Source organism: Triturus cristatus, chromosome 4_2 (assembly GCF_964204655.1).
Source record: "Triturus cristatus chromosome 4_2, aTriCri1.1, whole genome shotgun sequence".
Taxonomy (NCBI): domain Eukaryota; kingdom Metazoa; phylum Chordata; class Amphibia; order Caudata; family Salamandridae; genus Triturus; species Triturus cristatus.
In genome coordinates, this window is record NC_140586.1 from 652,322,854 (window position 1) to 652,349,595 (window position 26,742).

General features: G+C 44.0%; 1 protein-coding gene across 3 annotated transcripts in view; it reads right to left on the reverse strand.

The window, feature by feature from the left end:
* UBE2U (ubiquitin conjugating enzyme E2 U) overlaps nt 1-21,336 on the reverse strand; it is a 376,214-nt gene extending 354,878 nt beyond the window's left edge. Inside the window, exon 1 of one of the 3 annotated variants that reach the window (XM_085602383.1) lies at nt 21,280-21,336. The gene's annotated coding sequence lies outside the window, so the exon portion shown is untranslated. Of the gene's footprint in view, nt 1-1,430; nt 1,587-1,750; nt 1,863-21,279 lie in introns of those variants that run through there. The other 2 variants (XM_085602382.1, XM_085602384.1) reach the window with 2 other exon arrangements.
* Nucleotides 21,337-26,742: the final 5,406 nt, after the last annotated feature.

The following is a 26,742-nucleotide window of genomic DNA, read 5'->3' on the forward strand; positions in this document are numbered from 1 at the left end:
TCCTTGTCCACATATTTGCCCTTCAACTCGTCATCCCCCAAATGTCCAGCAGACTCATCGCCACTAGAAGCTGAAGAAACAGGAGCAGGACACTTGCGACGGGAACCAACATCACCCATCTCAGTCAAGGTTTCCCTGATTAAGCGCTTAATATGCGCATCAGCACCAGCATCACGGCGCCTGGACCTGGCAGGAGAGGGAGACCTGGAATCACTAGAAGAAGAGGAAGACCTCTCCCGGTGATGTCTTTTCCTGGAATGCTTTCCCATCGTAAAGAATACACCAAACACAGCAAAAACGCCAGAGATAACAACCGCTATGCGGTACTCACCCCAAACGCTCGTTATAACGAGTCTCCCAAGCCGGTAACCTCGAGGCGCCTGACTTCCGTCCCCACGATCAAAAACCGGAAGTCAGGCATGACGACTTCCGGCCGGGGAAGGAGCTCCAACCAATCCAGAGGAGCATCACGGCCGCGCCCCCTAGCAAGCCCAGCAGGCCAGGAGAGGCGGCCATCGGGCCAAGAAGAAACCAACGCGGTATTACACCGCCGCGTGGAACTAGGAAATGGAGAGGCCCGCGCCACTCCCCCCAAGCCCAGCAGGGAGGGAGAGGCCAACAAGGAAGGGCCGCCGGCACCAGGTAAGAACCAGCGGCCACAACGATAAATCCAGAAAGAAGGCAGGAGCGCCCCCGCTCCTGCCGCGTCCTCTTACACCGTCAGGATGACAGAAAAAGAACAGGAGGAATGCTGGGACGGTACTCCTTATGTACTCCCAGTGGGAGGGGGAAGGGTAGGTCCAGCATTCCTTCGTTCTTTTTCTGTCAGCGAGATAGTTACATCTCACTAGTCCATGACGGTGTCGAGGACGGAGGGACCTGGGGGTAATGCACTAAGAGGTAAAAACAAAGCCTTAACATAAGAAAAGACAAAAAGATACCCAATTACTGGCTGATTTGTAGAGACAGAAACAAGAAACCCTGAGTAAATTGGGCTTCCTTGCGTAAACTGTGTAATCTTAAGCTAATATTTTATTTCACCCAAACTCTTTCCTTCATTATTGCGTATTAAAGCACTATCGAATTTATGAATTCAAACTACCAGTTGTACACAATTATCACTTTTGATAAGCACTTCGCAGTGCGGTGCTATAATGTGCAAATCTTTCACGTTAGGGAAATCCACTTTTTGAACTTTAAAAATACTTTATCATATTTTACGTGGTATGATTTAGATAACACAAATCCTCAGGGCTCGGCTTGTTCACGGGCTCTAAGACCCTTGGCTCGGTATTCCATGTTAACTTGTTGGCTCGCCCACTTCTAAGAGGGACAAGATATGCTGCAGCTGCATGCCATCACTCTTGATATTAAAAGGAGATTGTATTTGTTTCTCAAACTTAATGAGTAAATCAAGTGCACCCTCCTACCTGTTGTCAAATGTTGCCATGTATACATACGATTGGCGATTTACATCTGGGGCATCGACGCAGGGCATTTCTAAGGCGAACACATCACTCCCACGAAAATGCTCGCTCAGTTCCTTGTTTCTATTGGGCCATCTATCCTTGCGGTGAAGTGTGACACTGACAAGTATTCCTTTCTAAATCTCCCTCTTATCTATCCGAAATGTCTGAGTGTAAGGGTACGTGTCCCAGTCTCCGAAACTCAGGCGTATAGATTGTGAGCTCGTCTGTCTGTACTTTGAAAACTGATCCTGCAGATGTAATATGTAAAGCGCGCGGCTTACCGCTCTTCCTTTGGAACCAACACGACGAAATCACTCAGCAATGGGCTTCTGTGCTGTGTGGAACGTTGCTTGGCAACATACCGCTGCCGCCATTGAAGAAGGCGCGTTCCAAACCTCGCTCTGCAAAAGAAGCCGAAAGCCTCCTGTGATTTCTTCAGAAGCATATACGGTATAGTTACTCCGCTTCTATCCAAAGCGAGGCTTGAAACACAAAAGACGTTCTCAGGTCCAGTGGGCGCGCGACGTGAACAAAAATTCGTGCAATTTTCAATTTGTTTTTGGAATGGCAAAGACAATCTTTTTGCCTTCCCCATATTTAAAACCACTTTCCTATATTTAAAACAGCTTTGCGAGTGTCGTTTATAGAAGAGCAATTATCAGCTGCCCTGTTAAATTTCCCAGAAAGGGTGGCCAGCTTCCCCAAAAAATAATACCGGCAATTTGTTACAGTGTTGAGATTCTGCAAAAGGCATGGGCGTGACACTTACATAGAAGTTTATATAAAATCGTCTGTGTTTATTTTTAACATGGGTTTTTTGTGTTTGTTTTTTTCCAAAGAAGTCCGCAGTTAGGGTCAGCGCAGAGTACTCTAGACTCTAATAGCTAGAACAAGTGGCTCTGACTCTGACCCAAGGATGACCTCTATCTTTTTTTTTTTTTTTTTATTCCTCATTAACGAAAATAGAGTGAGTGATCAAATAGCGATATCATGGCACCCTCTCCAACCCCACAGGGAAGAGGCGAAACCCAGCAATACACTTTCCACCTCATGGGTATCTAGAGAGACCAACCGCCTTATGCTTGGGGATTTCCAAAGATGGTATCACAACCAAAGTTGCCCATGGACCATTATCCTCAAGACTCACTTATTTCATAATCATTGGACTTTTTATTATGTACTAAGCAGTTGCAAGGCTCCAGTTAGTTTTATTTACCCAGTTGTCCCAAATCACCCAAAATCTAGTTCTTTTCTTTGCCTTACAATCCATATCCAATTTGTAGGTTATTTTAACCGATGACACCCAGTCTAAAAACCTTTGGAGAGTTAGGTGAAATCCAATTTAAACAGATTTCTCTCCTAGCCAAGAGGATAAGAACAAACAATAATGAGACTTGACAGTTTGGTAATAATACTGTCTTCAGGTAAAATCCTCAAAATAATTAAAATCAGGCTTACCTGTATCTCTTGGCCCATTACCTCTGAAATAATCCTACCGACTTGGCTCCAAAAGCCCTGAATCTGCGGACACTGCATAAACATGTGCACGTCATCTGCGCTTCTCAGACTACATTTCAAACAGGCCTTCTCTCTGCCACCCAACTTAGATAACCTCTTCGGGGTCCAGTAAGCTCTGTGGAGTGTAAACAGATGATTCCTTCTAAATGATGCAGCCTTTACAATTTTCCACAACGTGCATAGAGATACTTGCCATAAAGACGAGATGTCACTGCAAGGCAAGTCTCTTCTCCAGGGCTCCTCCATAGGTAACAATGGTAGATCTCCTTCAATCAAAATCCAGTACCATTTTGCCACTTCCTTTTTTTGATTGCATGGGACCAAGAACCTGTTCTCCGATTCATCATATATACCGCCGATTTTACCCTGCTTTATGAACCAGGAGGAGAGTTGATAGAACTTAAATCTGGATAAGCTTTGATTTGTCAGGAGCATAAGCTCATTCCAAGACAGAAGTTTGTTGTTACACAGCAGATGGCCCCATTTCTGAAAGCCAGAATCCCGTAGGGGCGCTGATAAGCTATCAATTAGGCATTCTGGGGTCCCTGGGGAGTTCCAGATGGGGGCACTAGGGCAGTAATAAGGAATTTTGAGCAATTTCCTCATCTAGAACCAAAGTTCACAGGCCGACCGTAACACCTTCAATTTAATCTTTTTAAAGTATTTCGGGTGACCAAATTTGAAGAGAAGACCATCACCCCCTTGAGAAATACTATTAGACATGGCTAAAAGATAGGGCGTGAAGTTGGAAGAATCAAGAAGAAGAGATCTCATGTTCTTAAAAAGAAACGCCCAGCTATAAAACCCAAAATCAGGGCTAGCTAAACCCCCCTCTTGTTTTCCACATCTCAGTTTCTTCCATGCAATCCTAGTCCCCTTGTCCCCCCAGAGAAAACTGTTAACCTCAGACTGCAAGTGTTTTAAAGCGGCTGGGCCGAATAAAAGGGGGATTGCATCGAAGATAAATGTCATTTTTGGCAGGACTGACATTTTAACCAAGTTGGATCGGCCAAGGATGGTTAATGGGAGGTTGCGCCAAGATTTCAGTAAGGCTCTAATCTCCTTCCGTTTAAGCTCTAAATTAGCCTGAGCCAACTCGCTAATATTCTGGGTTATTTGAACACCCAAATATCTTATTCGCTGGTGTACCAGGGATGACCTCTATCTTGGGCAAATTCACAAAGTATCCTAAAAAAACGGCATTGATAGATCTTAGAAGGCATGCCAAGACAACCTTTTAGACTTTTCTGGTCCACTTTCCAAGATCTTTGATATGGCCTTCACGACCAAGGATCAAGGCACTCCGATTGATCTGGACATTCTGGCTGATTGGGCCCAGAGACCCATGTGTCTCCTGGGCAATTTCAAATACGCATTGTCCAAAGAATGCTACTGTTTCATTCTGTTGAGGGTAGACACTAAATTATGCGAATTTGCAACAAATGAGGCAGGCCCCCTGGTGGTAGGCCTTTTGTTTAGGGATCGTTTTGTAAAGGAGGTAGCAAACTTTGTAAACACATTCATGTCTCTTGATAAGGCCCAATCTGCTCTAAAAAAAGTTTTCCAACCTCTCCTTTGCATCGGGGCTGACAGATGCTGGAGCCACTCTGCCAGCTGCTTATCCTGCCAGTCTCCTTTCTTCCAAGGACACCTACAGAGCCGGACTGGCTACCGGGCGTTTTTTGCTGGGGTGGCAGTGTGGGGTCCAGGTTCACTGCCGAGGGGATGATTTCGTTGCTGGGGAGCTGCCGGCGCTTCTAAATGAACAATGCAAAACAAATAGTTTTAAAGCATACTTTTAAAAACATTTGTTTTGCATTGTTTAGTAAGGAAAGCCCGGTTGGCAGTCCGGCCCTGGACACCTATGATGTTGAGTGGCAGGTGCCAATGGTCAAAGGAGAAGACCCTTGTCAGAACCCCTTTCGAGATGGCCATGGGCCAAAGAAGGGGTATTGGGCCCAACCGTGGGGGTTGAGGACTTTTAACCCTTGATGTCCTGGAGCCCAACCTACTATGGATTCTGAGCAACTGGGCCAAGTACCTCTTCACCACTTAACTCACAGTAATAGCGTGGTCCAAGCAGTCCAAGGCTCCGTCGGGGAAGATGTGCTTACAGGGGAGCGTACACAGGCTCACAACTTAGCAATAAATCAATGTACAGTGAAATACTCACTTTTATATAAAAGAGAAATATTATATTTCTACTGCTAACCACATAATAGGAAGATTTACAAACAACTACACAATCCTCCTGGAGTCAGGGGTCTAGTGTTTCCTTGGCAGTTCCCTGTCCCATTCCTCCTTGTTCTAGCAATTGTGGTTATTCTCTATTGACAACATCCAGGTGTTGCCCCAATAGTAGTCCCAAGAGTCCACTCTGACTCTGTTTGAAAATCAAAAGTGTTCCAGCGAGGATGCGCTATTCTAGCCTGCAAGTTCCCCCAGGGCCGACTGCCCCAAATTCAGTCTTACCCACACCTGCAGGCTCAGAGGGTCTAGAGTTTCTGAATGTGTCCCCACTGCAGGCATCAGAGTGGCAGTGGCTGATCTAGGTGAGTTCACTTCATGCAGCTCAGGTAGGTTGCACTTGCTGATCTCCGATCTCCTTCACAAGCAGTTGCACCCCTGCGGCGACTAGAGGTTCCTTGCGGCTTCTTGTTGCAGGCAAACCTATATTGTCTCTCCCACGACAGGGGGAAGATGGCTTGAAGTTCCCAGTGCTGATCCCTCGTCCCAGGATAGATGCGTGAGGCGTTCCCACAGCAGCCTCACTTCTCTGACAAGGCTACGGGACATATCCCTCTGACAAATGGCGTCACCGCATCCCTACTGTTCATAGGCACCAACCCCCTCTGCACAGCAGGTGTCATCAAAGCAGCCCCTCTTGACATACAGGAGTTGCCAACTTTGCCCTGCACATGGGCAAAGACCGAATCGGTACAGCAGCCGGTTCCTCACACCTTGCAACGGAAATGCCATGAACAGGATTCCCTACTGGACCTTGCTCTCTCCAATGCTGTCCTCTTCCTCACGGTTCACACTGGTCTTGGCAAACAGGCCGGCAATGTGCTTCAGACTGCAGGGGAGGTGATCTTGGATTCTCTGGGTGATATCCCCCCCACCCAGCAGGGAGACTAGCAGGCCTTGGTCCCCAGTCCTGGTCACAGGCAGAAGTCCTGCAGAGCTTCCCCTCCTCACACAGCCTGTCTGGCTGCTTGGAAGATGACAATTATTGGGGTTTCAAACTCCCCTTCCTATAGTCCCTTTCCGAACATCAAATGTGATTTAAAGTCTTGTCGTAAATGTTTATGTTGGGGTCCACTTCTTTTGAAGTGCCCACTCCTCTGCCCTCTTCTTCCTCTGAAAGCAGCTTGTCACAGCAGGAGGAACTCCAAAGCTGATAGCCCCACAACAGACCATGGGAGAGACTACAGTTCACACCTGAATGTCTGCCACAATGATATGTTAAAAGGTTAGCCCAGGGCCCGAGCCCTACTCTTTCTGATTCGCTTATCAACCTCATCTCCATCCTGAGATGTGCCCAGGCCCCTTCCTTGTGACCTCTCACTAAATCAGAGAGCATCATTTGAAGTGTATGGGGTAAGCTTGGCTTTCCCTTCTACAGTGTGTCCCACCCAGCTTACAGGAATGCAGCAATGCACAAATCTGTCCGGGGGGACTCCTCTACCTGCTGATGTTTTGCCAAGCAAGCATGAGTCTCCAAAAATGGAACCCATGGCCCTCGATGTATTGTACCATTCACAGGCACACATACAACCAGTGCATGTATACAAAATAAACACACTGTACAGCACTGTATCCTTCATAAACTGTACCCCTCATAGGCACACATACACCCAGCATATGCATTTAACTAGCATGCACTGCACAGCACTACATCCTTCATGTACTATACTACTCATAGGCACATATACATCCAGCACATTTATTTAATATGCACACGCTGCACAGTACTGCATTATCCCTGTTTTGTACCCCTCCCAGGTACACATAAATTCAGCACCGATACATCACTCCTGTACTGTGCAGCACTACACACTAAACTGATGTAGGGTAAGTTAAGCGTTAAGCACACAGCAGTGGAACTTTCATTGAGTGAGCCTGAAGTCCACACTACGGTGACACAGGTTAAAAATGACCTGTACACTCCTACTGAATGCTACATGGTATGCTGCCTCCACTACGTTTGTGATGCTTCAATCCTGGTGAAGGCAGTAGCCTCTTACCACCATGAGGGTAGCGCTGTGGGCGCACCTCATGGTCCAACAAGACAGCAATCCATGTAACAGGCTCATGTCCTGGCAAAGAAAGATGTTCCACCCATGTTTTTTTTTATATGTAGGAATTATGAGGAGGGAAGCCATTCTTGGACACATCCTTTGTGTATTTGTTGATTTTCCTCCAGATAAAGAGTGGTCCTATGCCATGTATTGCTTTGTGTGTGATACAAAGCAGCTTGAAGGTGGATCTTCTGGCAACTGTTAACCAGTGTAGCACCTTCAAGGCAGAAGAGATGTGTGCTTGAAGCTTTACATATAGGTGGAGTCTAGCGTCAGCGTTCTGAATTCTTTGTAGTTTTCTTATAGTTGATAAAGTTGAGCCATGATACAGACCATTAGTGTGGTCCACTTTTGATAGGACAGAGATGGTAGCTTGAACCTTATGTTGCAATCATAGATGTGAGAGGAAGCGTCACAGAGTTTGTGAATTCATTGACAGTTTTGCGTCCATGGTAATTCCAAGTTCTTTTTAGATATTTCTGGAGGTGATCCTAGATCATCAGGCCCAGCGCAGAGATGGTTGTAGTTTTTCCAATCGCCACAGGTGAGTTTCTTGGTTTTGGAGGCATTCATTTTGGGGTGGCTCCATGTCATCCACTGGTCAATGGCCTGGAGGCAATCGAAGAGTTTTGCTTTTTTTTATGGTCCTTTGGGCTTTCAAATCTCAGGAGTATCTACAAGTCATTTGCGTAGTTATAGCAGGTGATGTGTAAACCATTGATGAGATCTGGTAGTGATTTTGTTTAGTTTTTGAAAAGCATGGGTTAGATGATTGAGCTTTTTGGGACTCCAGCTTTAAGCTTGTATAGTTTCACAGCGAATGTGGAGATACGTATAATAGTTGTTCTGGTGCGTAGGTAGGATGTGATCCAAATGAGAGCTGTGCCATCTGTTCCGGCTCTCTCAAGTCTTTGTATGCGTGTATATGATCCCGCTGTTTTCAAGGCTTCTGAAAGGTACTAGAGAAGAACGACAGGGCCATTATGGTCCATTTGTGTTCTTAGGATCATCCTAGATAGAGATTTGGGCTGATCAGTGCCTCTTCCTGGACAAAAAGCAGTTTGGAAGTCAGAAATTATTGAATTGTTTTCAATGAATTGTGATATATGGTCGAAAGTTTGCCGAGGAATGGTCCATTTGCTTTAGGTCTGTAGTTGTCGGGGTCTTGATTACCCAGGTTATTTTTTTTAAGGGGGTTATGTGTGCCTTTTGTAGGTCTTTTTGGGAAAACGTTTGTCATTAAGGACCTGTTGATAAGTGTTCTTACTGGAATGGCCGCTGAAGTTGATAGCAGGATGTTTTTGTAATTTTTAGGTGGACAAGGCTCAGAGAGGCAGCCAGCTGTCTTGCATGCTTTGACAAGATCCAGAAATTTAGTTAGTAATAGTTACTTGAAGGAGAGTAGTTGCTGTGTTGGTCTTTGTTTGGCCTGTATTGTTTGAAACGGGTTGGGGCTGTGGATTTTGTTTGTTGTTTAAGTAGGTATCCATCATTTAGGCTTTACATTTCTAATGGTTAGTAGCTTGTCACAAACATCTTGAGAAATGGGATAGGTAGCTTCTGTACATTCTGGCTTACAGAATTTAGTGAGGATTTTATAATTTTTTAATGACACACTTTGCATTGTGAATTCGATTAGAATAGTATAGTTTTTATGCTTTTTTGATGGTTGACCTGTATATTCTGTTTTGTCTGTGTAGGCATACCTTGTCTTCAGGGTTGTTTGTTTTAAGCCATTTGCGTTGAAAGCCTAGCATTTTGTTGTTTGATCTTTTTAAATTATGTAATCATCCAAGAGGTATGTTTCCTTTTGTTATACGTTGATGTCTTCAGAGGAATAAGAAGATCAAAAGCTCTCTGGGGCCTTCATAGAGTGTATATACCAAATTGATGGTGACTAGATCTGTGTTGGAGGTATGAGATTTTCTACTTCCTCCAAATTCAGCTTGATCCATGGTCAGTATGTGGTTGAGGGTAGGATGGTTTTAGTTGTTGTGGGTTGTGGTGTCTTGTGTTGGAATGCAACGAGGAAGTGGTCTGACTATGTGACAGGAGCCATTCTTTGAAATTGTGTCTAGGTTTGGGTTTTCAAAATATATATCTAATGTGTGTCCAGCGATGTGTGTGTGTGTGGTTAGAAACAAGTTGCTGTAGGTTATGTGTGTCTAGGCCAATGAGGATGGTTCTGGGGTGTGGCATATTAGGTTTATCAAACTATATGTTGAGGTCACCAAGGATTCAAGGTTTGGGTATATTGTAAGAAGGTTAGAGATTGTGTCTAGCAATGTTTCTGGGAATGTTTCTGTCGTAGGTAAAAGAAGTCCAAATGTAGCCAAGAGGTAAATCTCCACAAGGTAGTTTATTGTTCCAGTTACAGAAGATGAAGTTGGTAGATGAGATAGTACATTACTATGTGGTGGTCTGTAAAGAAGGAAAAAGTAACATGAAAATGTTGGTGTGGTTTGCATCTGATAAAGAGCGTCTAACTACCTTGTAATGAAACACCCTCAACTTTGGTGAGATTTGTTGTTTCTTTAAATATGACTACTAATCTGCCTCCTGTTTTGCCTGTGTGATTTTGTGTAACAGTATTATATCCTGGTGGAACAGCTTCAAGCAGTACCGGTCCCATATATTCCTTCAGTCATGATTCTGTAAGGAAGAGTAGGTCTGGCCTGTGTCTATCAATAGGTTGAATATGTGGCACTTGTGTTTTTAAACGGAACACGTATTTATCAGTAGGCAGTGCTAAGAATTTATTTTGCAGGTGGAGAGACCTTCTGCTGCAAGAGAGTGAGTGTTGCCTACTAAAATTGTGGGTGTAGAGATAATGTTGAAGGTATTAACTGGTGGGGGAGAGAGGGTGTGCTATGCATGGTTTTCATTGTCTTCTTCCAGAAGGTTTAGAAGACATCTTTTTGGGTCTGGTTCTATGGGTGGTGATAAGTGTTTGATATGGAGAGGTTGGGATGTGGAGTTGTGTCTGAATGGTGGATTTGTTTTGGGATAGATAAGGGGATATGAAGTGTGTTGTGGAATTGCTTTCTTTTGTGTATGTTGAAGGTAGATGTGTGTGAGAGAGAGGTGGTGGTGAAGCATGAATGTCATATTGCATGGCTCTGAATTGAACGATGGATTATAGACATGTTGGTAGGTATTGTTGTATGTTTGTGAACTGAGCTACTGGTGTATTTGCTGCATTGAGAGGGTGAGTGTGACAAGTTTTTAAATGTGGGTACTATATGGTGGTATTTGGCAAAGAGTGGATGTATGTATGTGTGTTGGGATGGGTGAGAGATGTTGGATGAGTGAGAGTATGTGCTTGTAGATTTTGTACGTGTATTGTTTTTTTTAGGGCTTGTATTATCTGGTGTTTTGGTGGCCCTTAAGTAACTATAACTTGCGCCCCTGCCATGCACCGTTTTGCCATCAATGATGTGATTTCAAATACAGGAGTGATATTATTAATGATGTTATAGAATATGTCATGAGTAATAAAAATAATAATAATAATAATAAAAAGCTTATATAGCGCACGGCTACCTCTTGCGGAGGTGTCCCGGTGCTGGTAGTGCTGTTGATCTAACTGTGTGGCAGATGTTAAGGAATTAGGGAAGAGTAAAGAGCCATGCTTTTAATGCTCTCCTGAAAATTTGTTCAGAATCAATCTTCCTTAGGTAATCCGGCATAGAGTTCCACAGAGTGGCCGTTTTAACCGCAAAAGAGCGGCCTCCGGTCTCGGCCTTTGCAAACCGTGGGATGACCAGAAAGTTACTGTCATTGGATCTGAGTACTCTCTTGTTGCTGTATTGTGCCAGTCTTCACCTCAGATATTGGGGACCAATGTTGTTCATTGCTCTATGAGCCAAAGTAAGGGCTTTTTGCTCTACTCTTCTTTTCACTGGTAACCAGTGAAGACTGATCAAGTGGGGGGTTATGTGGTGACGCATTGGCACGTTACGCACAAGCCTAGCTGCTGCGTTCGGGACAGTCTGCAGTCTTCCTAGTAGGTACTCCGGAAGTCCCATATACAGACTGTTCGCGTAATCAAGTTGAGAGGTGACCAATGCGTGCACCACAGTCTTCCTGCAATCTATGGGAAGATAGTGAAGAAAGCTCCGAAGAGCCTTCATCTTCCAAAAACACTGCCTCGAGACATGGGCAATTTGCACTTTAATAGACAGTTGTGTGTCAAACTTAAAGCCCAAATTTCTGGCAGAAATAACTGGAAGAGGTGGAGGATTTAGCTCAACCGGCCACCAGAGCTCTCACCGTGGGGTAGTAGGTTGATTAAAAAAGAGGACTTTCGTTTTGTCTGTATTTAATTTTAAGCAGTTCTCTGTCATCCATAATGAAATGTTCAGAAGCCACTGCTTAAAATTAACACGACCTTCACCCCAAATTTCTCAATTACTGCTACCAGAGGAGTAAGGTACACATTAAAAAGCGTTGGGCTTAGGGCCGAGCCCTGCAGAACTCCACACTTAAGGGGGCTAACAGTTGAGGTGTAAGATTGGAGAACCACTTTCTGTGTGCGCCCCTCTAGAAAGGAGCGGAACCAGGCCCAAACAGTACCTGACACCCCAAGACCCTTGAGTCTGTTTAAAAGGATCCTGTGCGACACGGTATCGATGCAAAGTTGGTCCTTTCACTGTTTTGATGAACTGGTAAAGCGTAAACTTGGATATAAAGAAAATGGCGATGCCGGCGTTTTGTGCAAACATCGACAAAGGCGGTTGCCGAAACGCGTCTGTGCGCCCCGAGTTCCTGTGAATAAAATTTGGAATTCTCCCCCGTGAGTGCTGTCTTCTGTAGAAAGGTACGATTACCTGGTGGCAGTGTGAGCTGTATGTATTGTGTATATATATATATATATATATATATATATATATATATATATATATCACAAGTATTCTTCCGTTGCTTGCCAGGAATCCTCTTGAGAAACGGACACGGACCCAGAGAGTTTGTGCAGGTTCTTTTATTCCTCACACGTCGCCATTACGCGTTTCAGCTCGCTTGAGCCTTGATCACATGACAGTGACAAGTAAGGAAAGTGCCTTATTGAAAGTGATGGTGCTTTGTTCGTGTTATACCACGTGATTCGTATTCCATAGCAGAACCCAATAGACATAAACAACATCCTAAATACAAATATGCTTGATGTTTTCCTGTATTTGATATCTGTTAAATATATTTGTGCATTTGAGCAATAAATACATGACTGGATAAATCTTAATTCGATAAACAGCGGATGACATATAACATCTTGTCAACTTTAATGGACGTAGTTCACATTTTCTACCCTAGATGTTTGAAAGTGCTACTGTCCTTGCTGATGTGATCTGTCTGTTGGAAAGTTATGAATATCGGTAAAATACCCTGTGAAATCATCTATGTCTGGATATATATATGATATATATATATATATATATATATATTGCCAAACACCACGTCTCTAGAAAGAACGTGCGGCGCACTCGGGCTCAATCCAAAGGAATTAACTTTATTCGTTCTTCTCCGTGAAGACTAACAAACACACGCGTTCCGGGACCCTGCCCTTCGTCAGTGTTAGTTTGTCAAGTTCAAAGTTCACATTTAAATAACAAATACAATCATTGGTCGATTGGACTAGCGAGTGACATCGCTAGTCCAATCAAGACCCCTGAAATACCAGATGCACAACACTATGCTTTTTGAATTTGCTGAATTCTGTCTGCACAACAATATTTTTTTGTTTGGTGGGCAGCTGTATCTGCAGACCCAAGGTACCGCGATGGGCACGTGCTTCGCCCCCAGTTACGCGAACTTGTTCGTGGGCTGGTGGGAGAAGCACGTGGCCTGGGCGGAGGGTAATGAGGTATGGGTTGACAAAATTGCCCTATGGGCACGTTACATTGATGATTTGTTCATCGTGTGGAAGGGTACTCCTGATGAAGCTACAGAATATGTCAACATCCTTAATACTAATTCTTTGAATCTGCATTTCACCAGCCTGATGAGCAAGACTGAGGTACCCTTCCTAGACCTCTCAGTGTACGTAGCAGATGGTTTGATTTGCACTAAACTCTACCGCAAACCCACCGCAGGGAATTCAGTTTTACACTTTACCAGTCAACATCCACGGTCTCTCATCAACAGCATTCCTTATGGGGAGTTGTTGCGTCTTAAACGGAATTGCACACTCCCCATAGATTACACCAAGGCAGCAAGCGAATCGCTCAGAAGGTTCAGACAAAGAGGTTACACCGATACCCTCCTGAGCGAAACAGCCCTTAAGGTACAGTCTATTGAGAGACACTCCCTCCTTGGTATGGAACAACCCGAATTAAACAAAGCAAAAGATGATCCGGGCGGTCCCCGTCTCATTTTGGGCTACTCAACCAAGGCTGGAGTTATAAGAAAGCTAGTAGAAAAGAATTGGAGTATACTACAGACCGACAATATCATTGGTCAGGATACATCTTTTAAGCCGGAGGTGACTTATCGTAAAAGCAAGTCATTGAAAGACTTGTTGGTACGTAGCCACTTTTCCGACAAGGTCCCCAAGAATACTCCGTTAGGCTTCTACCCATGTGCCTCTTGCAAGGCCTGCAAAAACAGCAAAAAAGTGAAAGAATACAGTGTTCCAGGCAGAATAGGAACACGTAGCATCAACAAATTTTTGAACTGTAATACCAGTTTTGTTGTTTATTGCCTGGTTTGCCCGTGTGGTCTCCAATACATCGGTAGTACAATCCACCCTGCCAAGAAACGTGTTTTGAAGCACACACGGGCAATCACGAACCGTGACACAACTTACCCTGTTGCCAGGCACTTTGCAGACAAACATGAATCCCGTAGTGACAAACTTAGCTACTTTTGCTTGGACCAGGTCCCCATCACTGAAAGAGGAGGAGACAGAGTAAGAGAGCTACGCCAGTTAGAGGCGCGTTTCATTATTTAATTACAAACTCGCACCCCTGGGGGCCTTAACATGGAAGAAGAATTATGGTCCTTCATTGGCTGAGCTTGTCCTTGCATAATTTCCAGTTTCCACATTTTTGCATAACACTATCACACCATTGAGAAATACCTGTAAACTGAGTGTTTTCCTTCTGCAACCTGTTTATTTTTCAATTGTGTTCATTGAGTATGCCCATCTGAGGGCTCAATTTTGCGTTCTAAAAACGATTGATACATTTCTGTACATATTGTATATAAGTGTGAGTGTATGCCCCTTTCACCTTTTCGTCCTTCTCTTTTTTCAAAAATCAAAATTGAGTTTGTTACAGCACCATCGACAGGACCGCTGGTTAATTAATTTAATTTCTACCGCGAGCATTTGAGCTGTGGCTACGCCCATTGGAGGGCGCAATTGTACAATCTAGCAAGATGCTTTCGGCCTTTGACTTAGTGGTCATGTCATTGTCTGGTCACTGGATAACCTTTTTTGACATCTTGGAACATGAATGGCATATGTTGAATTAATTGTGTAGTTTATCATTAGCATGACCTTATGCACATTTTGTAGTAAATTGTGATCCAATGACGTGTCACGAGGCACAATACATGATTTACATGTTTGCAAGGTCATTCAAGTATGGCCGCTATGGTTACGATGAAATGTGGTTGACCAGCTGTAAAGTCCTATGTCGATGTCACTCGCTAGCCCAATCGACCAATGATTGTATTTGTTATTTAAATGTGAACTTTGAACTTGACAAACTAACACTGACGAAGGGCAGGGTTCCGGAACGCGTGTGTTTGTTAGTCTTCACGGAGAAGAACGAATAAAGTTCATTCCTTTGGATTGAGCCCGAGTGCGCCGCACGTTCTTTCTAGAGACGTGGTGTTTGGCAGTAATTGATTGCGCTATCGCCCGCGCAAGTGGCGCACCCGCACTGCAGAGAGCAACGGAGTGGGGCGGTGTTGTTTTTTGCTTATGGACTGAGACCTTGCTCCGCCGTGACCTGGATGTTTGCAATTCTTCGAAGCAAGATTGCAGGGATGAATTGGCTGACTGGACTCCCCACCAAGCCTCGGTAGACTCAGCGGATACAGTGGATGTTTGTACCGACCGGCTGGCGTGTAGAATACGGAGTAGTTCTACCAACTCGGTGAGTCCGTCTTTAAGCCTACATAGTAATCAAGGTGATTTACGGCAAGTGCGTAGTGGCTCCGGTGATTATCGCCGTTATTGTGGTATCAACATATTCATAGTACTTCGTTCGCTCCCGTGAAGAACAATGTTCAGCGATGCTGAAAGATTGGAAGCAGCAGAATTGGTCTTTCAGGGCGCTGCATCTGGATTGGTCTCGGATGCAGGCGCAGGCACTGACAGAAGGCCAGAGAATTTGAAAGGGTGGTTCACGAAGCTAGAACGCACCTATGAAAAAGAAATCAGGAAGTGGTGGGAGGCGACCTCCCTACAGAGGTATCTGGATGTGGGCCGTATACCTCGGGGACTCCGTATTTACACCATCCCCTCATATGAAAATCCGGACCCCAATTTATTAAAAGACTGGGCAGAACATACGGTGGCATCTTCCAAAGGAATGGTACAAATATTGATTACATATGCCAAAAGCGACAGAACTAAACTCCTGGAGGAAATCAATGAGATTGAGCAGCAGATCTCTACTCTGGGGGAACACTCGGAGGTAGAAAACCTGAGAAGTCAAATGAAAAGCAGATTGATTTCATACGAAAATGACATCAAAAGGCGCAAACAAAGCAAGTTTGCGAGAGATCAACACGATTACGAATCGGGGAGAGTTCTGACATTTGCCAGGAAGTATGATATACCGAGGAAAACCCTACAGTCGGCAACTTCTAGGAACAGAGTAGCGGATCAGAGAGACACATCCGAGTCTGAGGTTGAAATCGAACAAGCAGAGATTGAAGTCACTCCGTCGGATCAAGGTGCGAGTGGCGATAGGGAACCGGATTTTCCCAGGGAATACGAAATCATGAAAGAATCATGGAGAAGGTATCCGCAACGAGTGAAACCCCCAGACCGAAGCATCGGAAAACCAGGAGAGGGGGCAAGAAACGGAAGAGGGGGGGAGCACCCCGAACAACGAGAGGCAAGCGGGGGAGCAACAGGAAATGAACAAGCAAACAGTAATCAATCTTTCGACGAGAACACTGACCCGGGATGAAATCTCAGTTCTCGAGAAAGGTCTCACGTTCTGTCCAACCTCAGAATGGGACTATGTACAGACACGAATTGATTTATACTGTTTCATACGCAAACTAAAATTGCAGAAAACTTTTAAATTGCATCCAACCCTGCCCTCCCCAACTTCAGCAGGCCTATCAACGGACGAACTTACAGGACATGACTCGGAGGCACTTCAAGCCTTGCATGATTTACAAATGGAAGTGACAACAAATGAGTCGGAGGGACTCCCGCATCTTGGGATTGGACAAACCAGTGGTAAAAGCCAATTCAAAAAGAAATCGAGGTTTATCCCTAAAATGCCCTTTGATGCAATTGACTGCTTCCACGACTCTATGATCAAGGATTTGAACAGGCTACGCTTGCAAGACAAACCACAAGTACATGCTAATAAACGCCTCTTTAATTTGTCGAAAGCCCAATGGACAGCAGTCAAGACCCTTAAAGAAGACACTGGTATTGTTATTAAGCAATCCGACAAGGGCGACAACGTTGTCGTTATGTCCAAGGATTTCTATCGAGGTGAAGCCCTACGCCTTTTGGGTGATTCTTCAAGCTATTTAAAAATCCAAATAGAGAGATACAACCCCAGTGTGTTAGCACTCTACAATTTGCTGGATAAATGGAGGAACAGTGGCATCCTGGAGGAAGATGAATTTCAGTTTCTCAAAGTGGACAGTCCGGTTCTACCTACATTTTACCATCTACCTAAAATCCACAAGGACATCCTGAGACCTCCAGGACGTCCCATTGTTTCCAGCAAGGAGAGTTTGCTTGAAAAAGTCTCCATCTATGTTGATCATTTCCTGTTCCCTCTGGTTAAGGACTTAAGCTCCTACATCCAAGATACAACAGATTTCATCAAACGCATTCAGGAAATACAGTGGGAACCAGACTTTGTGCTTATCACTATGGACATAACCAGTTTATACACTTGCATAGCACACACTGACGGTTTAGGGGCACTCCAATATTTTCTTAAAGCAAGACCCCTGAAATACCAGATGCACAACACTATGCTTTTTGAATTTGCTGAATTCTGTCTGCACAACAATATTTTTTTGTTTGGTGGGCAGCTGTATCTGCAGACCCAAGGTACCGCGATGGGCACGTGCTTCGCCCCCAGTTACGCGAACTTGTTCGTGGGCTGGTGGGAGAAGCACGTGGCCTGGGCGGAGGGTAATGAGGTATGGGTTGACAAAATTGCCCTATGGGCACGTTACATTGATGATTTGTTCATCGTGTGGAAGGGTACTCCTGATGAAGCTACAGAATATGTCAACATCCTTAATACTAATTCTTTGAATCTGCATTTCACCAGCCTGATGAGCAAGACTGAGGTACCCTTCCTAGACCTCTCAGTGTACGTAGCAGATGGTTTGATTTGCACTAAACTCTACCGCAAACCCACCGCAGGGAATTCAGTTTTACACTTTACCAGTCAACATCCACGGTCTCTCATCAACAGCATTCCTTATGGGGAGTTGTTGCGTCTTAAACGGAATTGCACACTCCCCATAGATTACACCAAGGCAGCAAGCGAATCGCTCAGAAGGTTCAGACAAAGAGGTTACACCGATACCCTCCTGAGCGAAACAGCCCTTAAGGTACAGTCTATTGAGAGACACTCCCTCCTTGGTATGGAACAACCCGAATTAAACAAAGCAAAAGATGATCCGGGCGGTCCCCGTCTCATTTTGGGCTACTCAACCAAGGCTGGAGTTATAAGAAAGCTAGTAGAAAAGAATTGGAGTATACTACATACCGACAATATCATTGGTCAGGATACATCTTTTAAGCCGGAGGTGACTTATCGTAAAAGCAAGTCATTGAAAGACTTGTTGGTACGTAGCCACTTTTCCGACAAGGTCCCCAAGAACACTCCGTTAGGCTTCTACCCATGTGCCTCTTGCAAGGCCTACAAAAACAGCAAAAAAGTGAAAGAATACAGTGTTCCAGGCAGAATAGGAACACGTAGCATCAACAAATTTTTGAACTGTAATACCAGTTTTGTTGTTTATTGCCTGGTTTGCCCGTGTGGTCTCCAATACATCGGTAGTACAATCCACCCTGCCAAGAAACGTGTTTTGGAGCACACACGGGCAATCACGAACCGTGACACAACTTACCCTGTTGCCAGGCACTTTGCAGACAAACATGAATCCCGTAGTGACAAACTTAGCTACTTTTGCTTGGACCAGGTCCCCATCACTGAAAGAGGAGGAGACAGAGTAAGAGAGCTACGCCAGTTAGAGGCGCGTTTCATTATTGAATTACAAACTCGCACCCCTGGGGGCCTTAACATGGAAGAAGAATTATGGTCCTTCATTGGCTGAGCTTGTCCTTGCATAATTTCCAGTTTCCACATTTTTGCATAACACTATCACACCATTGAGAAATACCTGTAAACTGAGTGTTTTCCTTCTGCAACCTGTTTATTTTTCAATTGTGTTCATTGAGTATGCCCATCTGAGGGCTCAATTTTGCGTTCTAAAAACGATTGATACATTTCTGTACATATTGTATATAAGTGTGAGTGTATGCCCCTTTCACCTTTTCGTCCTTCTCTTTTTTCAAAAATCAAAATTGAGTTTGTTACAGCACCATCGACAGGACCGCTGGTTAATTAATTTAATTTCTACCGCGAGCATTTGAGCTGTGGCTACGCCCATTGGAGGGCGCAATTGTACAATCTAGCAAGATGCTTTCGGCCTTTGACTTAGTGGTCATGTCATTGTCTGGTCACTGGATAACCTTTTTTGACATCTTGGAACATGAATGGCATATGTTGAATTAATTGTGTAGTTTATCATTAGCATGACCTTATGCACATTTTGTAGTAAATTGTGATCCAATGACGTGTCACGAGGCACAATACATGATTTACATGTTTGCAAGGTCATTCAAGTATGGCCGCTATGGTTACGATGAAATGTGGTTGACCAGCTGTAAAGTCCTATGTCGATGTCACTCGCTAGTCCAATCGACCAATGATTGTATTTGTTATTTAAATGTGAACTTTGAACTTGACAAACTAACACTGACGAAGGGCAGGGTCCCGGAACGCGTGTGTTTGTTAGTCTTCACGGAGAAGAACGAATAAAGTTAATTCCTTTGGATTGAGCCCGAGTGCGCCGCACGTTCTTTCTAGAGACGTGGTGTTTGGCAGTAATTGATTGCGCTATCGCCCGCGCAAGTGGCGCACCCGCACTGCAGAGAGCAACGGAGTGGGGCGGTGTTGTTTTTTGCATATATATATATATATATATATATATATATATATATATATATATATATATATATATATATATATATATATATATATATATTTATTTATTTATTTATTTTTCAAACAAAGCATCCTGCATTCGAAAGTGCACTCCAGAACGGATAATTAAAAGGCAGCTGACTTTCTTCCTTCGTTTTAAATTAAAACAGCCTTACGCATTTCGAATTATGGACTGCTTGATCACAGGCAAACTTCTAATGTTGCGTAGCAAGTAACGAGAACACTCCCCTTTTCCTTGCATTTTATTCAAATTGCCCTCCAGTGGGCCTGTTAGTAATACACAATTTTGATGCATTGTGGGGTGTATAGTACGTAGTGTCTCATTCATTATTGCCCTCGTGGGTTCTGCGCTCGCAAAAGTTCCTTAATTAATATTTTTCATTACCCTTCAGTGGGGTTTAGAAGGACAAAGACCAGATATTGTACCAATCCATTCTCCCACGTGCAGACTTCGACCAGTTCTGTGTCTGCGTGGCCCCTTTGAAATTTCCAGGTGGTGCTCTTTCACGGCTGGACAGCCGCAAATTAATTTTTCAAACAAAGCATCCTGCATTCGAAAGTGCACTCCAGAATGGATAATTAAAAGGCAGCTGACTTTCTTCCTTCGTTTTGCATTAAAACATCCTTACGCGTTTCGAAGTATGTACTTCTTGATCACAGGCAAACTTCTAATGTTGCGCAGCAGTAACGAGAACACTACCCTTTTCCTTGCATTTTATGCAAATTGCCCTCCAGTGGGCCTGTTAGTAATACACAATTGTGATGCATTGTGGGGTGTATAGTACGTAGTGTCTCATTCATTATTGCCCTCGTGGGTTCTGCGCTAGCAAAAGTTCATCAATTAATATTTTTCATTACCCTTCAGTGGGTTTTATAAGGAAGAAGACCAGATATTGTACCAATCCATTCTCCCACGTGCAGACTTCGACCAGTTCTGTGTCTGCGTGGCCCCTTTCAAATTTCCGGGTGGTGCTCTTTCACGGCTGGATACCCGCAAATTAATTTTTCAAACAAAGCATCCTGCATTCGAAAGTGCACTCCAGAACAGATAATTAAAAGGCAGCTGACTTTCTTCCTTCGTTTTACATTAAAACAGCCTTACGCGTTTCGAAGTATGGACTTCTTGATCACAGGCAAACTTCTAATGTTGCGCAGCAGGTAACGAGAACACTACCCTTTTCCTTGCATTTTATTCAAATTGCCCTCCAGCGGGCCTGTTAGTAATACACAATTGTGATGCATTGTGGGGTTTATAGTACGTAGTGTCTCATTCATTATTGCCCTTGTGGGTTCTGCGCTCGCAAAAGTTCATGTCAGGAGAACACTTGCTGAATCCTTACCCACGCCACCCGTATTATTTTATGTTGCGGACGGTCAGTTATGGCGTTAGCGCTATGTGTGTAGTCACGGATCTAATTTCTGTGAGGAGGATCCCACTCTCGCTTATCTATGCGGGTTTATTTATTTTTCTGTGCTTTTCGGCACACGCGATCTGCTTAAAACATCTTAAACATTTAAACATTGTTTCTCCACACTTACTGCCTCACTGCATACGGAGCACTTCATGAGCAGCAACCGGCTCTGCATGACACTTGGTATATACATAGTCTGTTTACCCTGTCAATGCATACTGTAGTAAAATGTGATGTCATCATGTTGTTTTGCAGTAAATCAGCCTTTTACCATTAGTCACCACATGTTGCAAAATTCCTAGTCACTGTGAGTAACATAGAAAAAACACAACCACAGCCACGTGTATATAAATGCACCATTTACTATCAGCGCGCTATGTGAACAAGGCCGAATGTCTTTGCCTACAGAGTCTGTGTCCTGGTGTTGCGCCGTTCCTGTGGATGGTCGTACCTTTGGGATTTCGTTGTGGATATATATTTTGACAAAGACTGAGTTGTTGAAACGCGTCAAAGTCAAGTAAATATATTTTTCGCTAATTTCAAATCCTGAGTGCGACTCCTTCTTGTGCTGTAGCAGCGTGAGGTGATATGATATATATATATATATATATTTATATTTATTTATATAAAATATGCTTTTTTCCATGCACTCAGGGAAATTAAACTTAAACAATCAGTCCATTATGACAGGATGTTGAACCAACCCCAGCTCCCCAGTTGGCAGCTCTTACGGCTGGGCCATATCCTTTCCTTAGCCTTGTTGCAGGGTGCAGTATCATATGTGGCCATAAGAGGTCCCAAGGGACACCTAGTGACAGCTTGTGTTACTGCATCCTCACAACACTGCTTGTTTTTCTTCGTGGCAGCGGAGCCCCAGACTATTTTGATAAAAACTGATAGCAGACACCAAGCTTCCTGCCCAATGGTAAGTCATGCTCTCTTCAGGGCTGCAGAGGGAGATGTGGAACCAAAGCAGCTTACTTTTAGTTTTTTACTCACAGGAAGACTACAGAAAAAAACATTTAAACTTTTTTGTTTTAATTTAAAAAAAAAAGTATAATTAAGCCCACACGTCTGCTTGTAGGAAGATACAACTGAAAAGGGCTCCTGTAACTGGTAAAGCGCTACCTGTCCCCGTTCCACATTTCAAAACACTGTCCGCAACCCAATCCATTCAGAATCACAATCTTTTTAATGCAGTCAAGTTCCACTGGTGCATTACCATTTCTAGTCAACACACCTCCTAACAAACTGAGCAATTTTAATACTTGTATATCAAACGTTTTTGGTTAACTGTGCAGCAGAATCTAAGAAGTCTCCGGCATCCAGTTCCTTAGTGGGAGGTTTTAATGCCCACCATATTGCTTTTCGTTTACCTTTAGGCTCAGAGTGATGTTGCAGTGCTTGACTTCATTTGCCAGTGGAAGCAGAGACCACTGGGGCAGGCTCTGCTATTATTTCATCAACAACCACTGACACAAAACGGGCAGATGGTTTGAGATTGGTAGTATAGTGCATGGTACCAACAGAATCCCCACATGTTTATAATTCTCTCCTGTAATTATTATTTTGATTTTCTGGTCAGAGAACATTTGGACATAAGAGTTTGGTGTGAATCCAAAGATTTGAGACTGCTGGCGCCGCAGTGGTTTAGCACATTTGGTAGATGTGGGCAGTCGGTAAAGTGTGTTTGGCTCTAATTAACCCGATTAGACTTCTTGCCTCAGAGTGAGTCTCTAACTCATTAGCCTGCCCGCAGACTGTGAACACCCTTTAATTAAAACTCATGGTCATCCAACATTTCTTAGTTGCAGACCTCGTTTGAACTAGATTTTAATTGCTCAACTGATCGCCGTTGCAGCACTCTTGTAGTAAATGTGTTTTTTGTCTTCTGAATTCGCCTATGCATTCTGCTATTAGTGGTTTCACTGGACTCTTTTTACAGCGCTGTGTAGCTCGGTAAACAAGCATTTGCAAAGCAATAGACCTCACATTACTTAAAGTTTGAGCTATTGGCGTTGCAAATAATGATGTTTGTTAGATATTTTTGTGTTAAAAAATAACCCAGCAGTAGGATAAGTAAGGTAAAGTTGTATCCAATCACACTTTAACAAAGACCCAGGAACTCAAACTTGCACAAAGATACCTTCGACCAAGTTGGAAGTATCTTTGTCACAAACCGACTTCATTTCTACACTGGAACAGCTATTACCAATTACGAGCAATCACATCTGTAAAAGACTTTCCGAGGGCAAGCGAGAGGGAGCCCCAGGCCCCAATGGGATCCCGCCAATATTATTCAAACATTATAAAGAATTTTGGGCCAACGCACTCAAACCAGTTTTTGAATCAATCCTGCCAACATCAACAATACTGTCATCCTGGAGGGGCTTCATTATCTCTCTGATTTATGAAATAGGTAATAGGAATGACCAAAAAAGCTACAAGTTAGTAGCACTACTGGATAACGCCGCTACATATTATGCAGGATTAATACTACAAGAACTAACGACTTGGGCCACACGTACAGCAGCAATACCACCAAATCAAACAGGCTTCTGTAAGAACATGGGGACCATTAACAATATCTTAACCCTCTCACTAATGATAGACACCACACTTGCACTTAAACAACCCTTGTACATATGTTTTATTGATTACAACTCAGCGTTTAATCACATAAATCGGAACATACTATGGCGAAAACTACAAAAACTGAATCTTCCACCTCCGCTATTAAAACAGCTAATCCTCCTACATAGCAACACTTGGGTACAAGTAAAACTAGGGGCAGGAGATTACTTAAACAAAGAAGATCTCCACGACCTCCAGTCTGAAACAGGGCTGCGTGTTAGCCCCAACACTTTTCAATCTCTTTATGGCAGATTCATCAGCCATGCTGAACGAAAGCAACTCACACGCCCCGAAGCTTGGGGGGCCTGCACCTATCAAATCTATTCAAAGTGGATGATCTTGTGCTCATCAGTCAGACTCCAATTGGGCTACAGCGCTTGCTCGATATAACATCCCGACATTCAGAAGACAACGGACTTAGCATTAATCAAGAAAAAAGTCATGAGCGTGAATACCCGCAAAACAAACTCACTCTATCACTGGCACCTGGTAACATACAAGCTGGAAGCTGTACAAGAATACAAATACCTGGGAGTCATCATAGACAAAAAAGGGAAATTTTCCGCTCAATGCAAAGCCACAAAAAAGAGGGGGATAGGGACAGCCATGACACTAAGTAACTTATACAACAAGATCTCTGGCACAAGCTTCACCTTCACGGGGGAGAGGTGTGGCGCATCGGCCAGGGCGGCCAGGGCGACTTACGCCAGACGCTGGGGATCACGGTTCGATCCCCGACACCGGCGGCAGATCAGCCCAGCACCATGTGACTCTGGGCAATAGCTTGCTTAATCTTCCCGACGGCGCCCAGCGCCGGGATGCCTACGGGTAGCTGTGCGCTTTACAAATACTGGATTTACATTTTTTTTACCTAGGTAATTAGGGTGATACTGGTGAAACCTATACCATCTATCACCTATGGAAATGAAGCCATGAGAGGTAGAGACAACGAATTTATGGGCTACCAAGATATACATCACCTTCACAATTGAGATTAGAGTTTGGGATACAGAGGCAAGAGCTGGCCCGTAAAGTAGAATATACTAAAAGCTGAAAATCAGAAAGGGGGAACCAGAAACTTTAAATGCCTACATATGGACAGAACTGCAAGTTAAGGAGGCAGGTCCAGCTAGGCTTTACCTGGAAGACTCACTAGATCAACTAGGCATACGAGAGCTCTGGGAGACATCGGGATCTTACGCAATTTTCAAAAAACAAGTTAACAATGCTGTCAAAAGAGAGTTCCTAATACAAGACAAAGCTACCCTGTCTGAGCGTGCACACAGCTGTCTCACCATTCAGACCTACATCAAAGCCACACCTCAAACGTACCTTTATACTGGCTTTTCGAAACCACCAAGGAGAAGTTCATGAAATTCCGCCTAGGCATACTACCAACTGCGTACCACCTGCTGTCGTGGTTACGTCCCCTATGCCAGCAACTTGTCGTGTCTGCGGAGACGGGGAGGAGGATATCCTGCACCTTCTAACTATCTGCAGTGAACTATTATGGGAGCGCTGAGCATGACTCAGACCACTTTTAAACAGGAAACATATTCGGTCTTGCAGACAAGCAGTGTTAGCTAGCTTCTCAGGAGAGGATGTCCAACTGAGCTGCCGTTTGGTAAAATTCCTAACCATTGTGGACACACGAATTAAAAGACAAACTAATCGTCAATTGGCTGCATAACGGTCGACCAACCAACTGAACTTAAAGGGGAACCCGAGTGAACGTGGCCGTCATCAAAATCACAGCAAAAAATAACCAAACGCTGCATCAATTGTTATTTATTTAAGCTGCATGGGACGGCTTGCGGAAGCCCACCATTACTGCATTTTTAATAGAAACACGTCCACCTGGGTTTCTCCAAATTAAAACGTACTCAAAAGTGACCAAGGGTGGACGAGGCCTTTACCAAAACTGGAGCAAATGATCCGACAGAGCTACAAACTAAAAGCTACCATAATCTTTGCCTTTAACTGTACTGGAAATCCTGCTACCTGGTATCTTTGCACATATAACTTGCCCTCCTTTCTACCCTGCTGGGTACTCGGAACCACAATACCCCAGCAATGCCATTTTGAAAACTTTTAACCAACCATATTGTTGTAAAATTGAATAATCAGATTTCTTGCTTATTTATTTGAATTTTAAGTAAATTATTGCAACGGTTTTAATTAATCATGCAAATAAAATATTAATGTAAGGGTGCAGTACCTTATGTGGTTAATAGAGGTCCCTATACAACTTCACGGGGGCACCTATTAACAGTTTGTGGTACTGCACCCTTTTCTTGCTTCGTGGAGTTTATTTTATTACTTATGCTACTACTGGGATATTTTTTGACAATAAAAAGACTACCAAACATTATCATTTGCAATGCCAATAACTCAAACTTTCAGTAATGTGAGAGCTATTGCATTACAAATGCTTGTTTTTTAAGCATTTTCTCGAGTGTCCTGGTGAGCACCCAGGACACCCACATCTTTTATTTTATAAGGGGACTGCGGGGAGAGCTCCAGGGTCTCCGCTGCTCAGCCTGCTCCCCAGCTGACACATGTAGTGCTTGCCGGCGGGAGCTGGGATATTTTTTACTATATTTTTATTTGGGGCCGCTAACCCAGGCCGACTGTTGCCCCAGCCAGCTCCCCTTGTAGGAGCTGGCCATTTCTTATATTATAGGTTGATGCCCAAGGGCCTACCCGCGGAACTCACAATGTAGGGGTTCACTGGGGGATGTGGGCAGCCCCAAGATCCCCTCGGCCCCAGCAAGCTCCCTAGCCAGCAACATTCTGAGTGCTGGCTGGAGCTGACACCTTGCCTTTGCACCCACCCGGACAGGAGCAGCATTTTTGTAACTGCTCTTGCCAGGCCAAGAAAAATAGAGTTCTGGGACAGTGCGGACAGACTATGCCCAATTCTCCCTGGCAGGGAACCACAATGTACTGTGGGCAG